At 41.9% G+C, this 4,868-nt stretch overlaps 1 long non-coding RNA gene across 4 annotated transcripts; it reads right to left on the bottom strand.

Moving 5' to 3' along the window:
* Window positions 1-1,505: 1,505 nt before the first annotated feature.
* LOC136497063 (uncharacterized) lies at window positions 1,506-4,064 on the bottom strand. Of its 4 annotated transcripts, none has more exons than XR_010769189.1 (5): window positions 3,883-4,064; window positions 3,374-3,785; window positions 3,244-3,275; window positions 2,368-2,464; window positions 1,506-1,799 (listed from the first exon to the last, which is right to left on the bottom strand). It is a non-coding gene; the product is annotated as an uncharacterized lncRNA (long non-coding RNA). The 4 variants fall into 4 exon arrangements; XR_010769188.1 differs by having other exon boundaries at window positions 3,232-3,275; XR_010769186.1 differs by having other exon boundaries at window positions 3,244-3,785.
* Between the last annotated feature and the right edge of the window lie 804 nt (window positions 4,065-4,868).

A 4,868-nucleotide genomic window follows, 5' to 3' on the forward strand; every position in this document is an offset into this window, starting at 1 on the left:
GTGTGATCTCGCAAGACTTCAAGCCCCTCCGATGTACAACGATGGTGCTCGCAAGCACCGAGTGGTAAGAGGTATGCAAACCTCACTAAACACTAGGCCTAAACCTAGAGCAAGCGCATAAGCGGTGGTCTAATCAACCTAAGCACTTCACAAAGCACCTACGCTAATCACCTGATGAATCACTAAGCACTATACAAGTGGAGATCACTAAAATGTTGTATCAACACTCTTGGTATGTTTTCTCAGCTCCACGCCCCTCAAATAGCCGGTTGGGGGGTCTATTTATAAGCCCCACTGAGAAAGTAGCCGTTGGGGACGAAATCCTGCTTTTCTGCTACTGACCGGACTCTAACCAGCGTCTGGTCAGCACTCACCGGACGTGTCCGGTCACGAAAACGGCTCTCTAGAACCTTACTGATGTTGACCAGACTCTGACACTCAGCGTCCTGTGCAGCGTCCTGTGCATCGGAGCGTCCGATGTAGCGTCCGGTCACTGCTGTTGACTCTGCTGTTACCGAGCCTCTTGATCGGAGCGTCCGGTGCAGCGTCCTGTGCATCGGAGCGTCCTGTCACCTCTGTGAGCTCGTTTCTTCGTGATCTTGTGTCCGGCTTGGTTCCTATCATCGTGCTTTGAACTTTGCTTGATATCTTAGGTCTTCTCTTGTGCTTCTAAGGTCTTGCTTATGGTGTTGATCATCGAATCATCACGTCGCCTTTGTCCAAGTCACGTCTGGCATCCTATTGAACTACAAAATAATCACTTGCAAATTCATTAGTCCAATTTGGTTGTGTTGGTCATCAAACACCAAAATACAAAGTGAATGGACCTAGGGTCCATTTTTCTTACAACGGTGCAATAGCTTTTTGCATCCTTTTGATGTGGTGTTGCAATATGATTGTTTTGCAATGCACAAAAAAACTAACGCAACCATGATATGGTTGCAAGCATGGATATTGCTACCAACAGAATGATTGCGTGAGTTACTGTTACGACGAAACACGTGGCTACAATATGACAGTATTGCCATGAATAAACTTGTCGCAAAATAACTTTGTTGCCACTCCACAGTTACGTGGGAATATGGCCATATTGCCATGCAGTGTGCTCCATTGCATCATAGAAATCTTGCAACGTAACAAATTTGGTGGCTAAAGTCACAATTGCACGTTCATTTGCTGGTGGTAGATGAGAAATGCAATGAATCATTGTTAAGAGCAATAGATGGAAAATGCAACAAATCAATGTTGGTGGTAAAAGATAGAAAATGCAATAAAGCATTGTTGGTGATAATAGATAGAAAATACAATGACTCATTGTTGGTGGTAGACATATCATGTAGCAACACATAAAGTTCGTGGCAATAATGGATATTGCAACAACAAATGGTGGTTGCATTGTAGTTTATTGCAACGAGGGCATTTTGGCTAGCGCCTTTTTTATAGCTAGATATTTAATTGTTATTCCAAAATAATTGTACCATAATTATAGATTTCACCATCACATATAAGAACTCAAACCTTCATTAACTTCAAACATATGTCTCAACCAAAGTAATGACACAATGACCAAAATAATGCTAAAATAAACATGACCACACTAGAATAAAAACTTCATCTCTAACTACAAGTTTGCAACTACATTTGGCATAAAACAGAACTAAATGAATTCGCTTATTGATCTCTTCTTGCACCGTCAACACCAACATTCACCAATAAATCTTTCTCTAATTCTTCTAGTTGTCCATCACCAGCTTATAGGCATAAAGCTTTCTCTAAATATTCTAGTTCTCCATGCTTTCCTGCAATTCATGAACATGCATATAATTTATTAATTTAATATAGAAACCTTGGTGATTCAGTACATTGAATAACTAATCATGTGCATATTTAATTATCGTAGTGACATAGCAAATACAAGGTAAAGTAAGGAACACCATACAAGAATATCATATATCATTTGTGATGATAAGACCCTCACTAGTTTGATGAACTTTACTGAATGGTCATACATAGCATATTATCGACCATTTGAAAGACAAATCACATTGGTATTCATAGCTGCTATTTTTTCTTTTGATTGCTGCATCTAAAGGGATCACGTAATCTAAAGGGGAAAAAAAACTTCTCATAATTAGATGCACCAAGATAGAGGACATGGGAAAGAGCTATGATGCCTGCATTAGATGCACCAGGACAGAGGACATGGGAAAGAGCTATGATGCCTGCACATATCACATAATCTTTAGGCTATAGAGCTCCAAGAGGAACATGATCGAGGGGGATTGCAATTGCAGACTATACTAAATAAAGGGAATACAATACTTGGAGCATTTCAGCTAGCGGTAGTTGCAAATAAATTCAACTTACCTTTGAACAAAACTGGAATAGATGAGGGCAGTATTTGGATCCTCTTTCTAGTATGACCAGGTTAAGAATTTTAACCTCAATACACGGTTCACGTCACCTAGACAAAAAGACAAAACATAGCAAAACAGAAGCACTTAAACAGAAAGAAATTAGCATAATACTAAATTATAGATCTGTTCTACGTTGACTAAAATTAAAATAAACTGCCATCCATTACTCGAATGGGAAAGAGTTTACTCCTAGAAATCCTTGAGAAGCAGGATTGTTGCTTTACTGTCACTGTTGTCTCTGACCAAGCACCACCTCAAAGAAAAAGAACAACTCTATACGAGTTTGTGGTTCAGTGATTATTGACCAAGGATCTCAGCTTCACTATTTAAGTTTGATTTCCTGGGATTACAAAATATAAGCTTCTATATTGATTATCACTCGTCCGTCTTTTTCCATTGTAAATTTTACTAAAAAGAAAATGAAACGAGTAATATACTATTATGATGGCATCGATTCATTAAATCAGATACTGAAACTATAGACCTAAGAGACCTACTAGTTTAATTTAGACAGACTACTGCAGCAGCATCACGTAATCCCAATTGCCATTTATTTTACTGAGAACATAGTCATGAATCCGATCTCAATTCCAGGGGCAACATGCCAATGGCAAATAGGTGGGATTCCTCTAGTAAAAACGGTTAATGCAGATTGATGAGAGAGAATAATACAAAGCACTTTAGCTAGGTCTATTCGTGGCCTCATCCAGAATAATTTTTTGTTATTCAAATGATAACTAAACAACTAATAGTAGATTTCTAGGATCAGTAGTAATAAAGTCTGTTAGAGAATATATGAGACAGAGGGCAGTACTTGGCTAATAACCTGAGTATAGTAATGGCCGGCAGCAACACATCCTGCAGGCAGCACACATCAGGTGAGGCCAGAGCCATATTCTGACTTATCAAGATCGGGAGCTTGTAACTAAAGTAAATTAAAAATTATCATAGCACACGTCAGGATGGAGTGTCTTTGGATGTGGCAACGATGACCGGGGCTGGGGAGGCACGGGGTTGATGTGCTCATGGAGGATCTCGCCCTGGCCACAGCGATCTAGGATCGGAGCAGTGCACGGACACTAATCTGTCGGGGCACGAGCCGTGGGTGAAAACCGCTAACTTTGATGGCCGCGAGCGGATCTGTAGAGGGACGGTGCCACGCCGCCGGATCTTGTGGTGGACGGGCAGGAGCCGGCAATCGACATCGCATCGGCGTGAGGCCCCGCCACGATGCTCGATGCGTTCGCTTGAGGACAAGTTGAGAGTCCCATGGGTAGGGGCTACGGCGGTGAAGGATCGAGTACCGTGGGGGAGGCGGCGGCGGCGCTGGAGGATCGGCTCCGCATCGACACTCAGAAGATCCGGCTCCTACAATCTCTCACCAAACCAACGAACCCGGAATCACCATCGCCTCCAATCAAGGGTCGCACAGCAAGTGTCACGCAGCAAGTGTAGGCGTACGTACCTGTGGAGGCGCTCGATGGAGGAGAGGAGCTCAGAGACGTAGGGCTGGTAGGCGACTCCGGCGAGCGGGAGCCCCATGTCGGCGGCGGCGTCAGGGGAGGAGCTCGAATCCAGCGCGGGGTGGTGCCTCGCGTCGAGGAGGTCCAAGGCGAGCGGTGCGAGATCTGGAGTCGTGACTCAGAGGGCACGGTGCTCGGTGGGGACTGCGCGAGATTAAGGTGTGTTTCAATTACACACAGCGCGGGAGTTTGGCCGCAAAAATTTTTTGAGAAAATTTTGTATTTGACCCTAAAAATAATGCTCCTTTCTTATTTGACATCGAAACTGAAAATCTTTTCTATATGTCCTGAACTCGAGTTTTTCTTTCCTATTTGACACTTCCGTCAGTTTGGGTTGTTAACGGTGTCAAGTCCTATGTGAAAAGTCCGTTTTACCCCTAGAGTTTTTTACTAATCCTGGCATTCCATGGTTAATACTGCTATCTTTTATGAATGTTTTTATCTTAAACTACAATGTTTCATAAAAGATAGCAGTATTAACCATGGAATGTCAGGACTAGTAAAAAACTCTAGGGGTAAAATGGACTTTTCACATATGACTTGACACCGTTAACAACTCAAACTGACGGAAGTGTCAAATAGGAAAGAAAAACTCGAGTTCAGGACATATATGAAAGATTTTCAGTTTCAATGTCAAATAAGAAAGGAGCATTATTTTTAGGGCCAAATACAAAATTTTCTCAAATTTTTTAGGGGCGCACAGAAACACCAGCCGAATTTCAAAATTTAAATTATATATATGCCCAACCAAATTTCAAAATTTTCTGACAAGATTTTCATGTCATGTGCCCTGTTCGCTTGGCTGATAAGTCATGGCTGAAAGTACTATTGGCTGATTTACTGTGAGAGAAAAATATTGTTCATTCGTTGAAAAAGTACGGTTTATAAACCAAACGAACAGGACGATGGTTGAGAAGATTTCCATTTA

The sequence above is a fragment of the Miscanthus floridulus genome, chromosome 12, assembly GCF_019320115.1.
Source record: "Miscanthus floridulus cultivar M001 chromosome 12, ASM1932011v1, whole genome shotgun sequence".
Lineage (NCBI taxonomy): Eukaryota > Viridiplantae > Streptophyta > Magnoliopsida > Poales > Poaceae > Miscanthus > Miscanthus floridulus.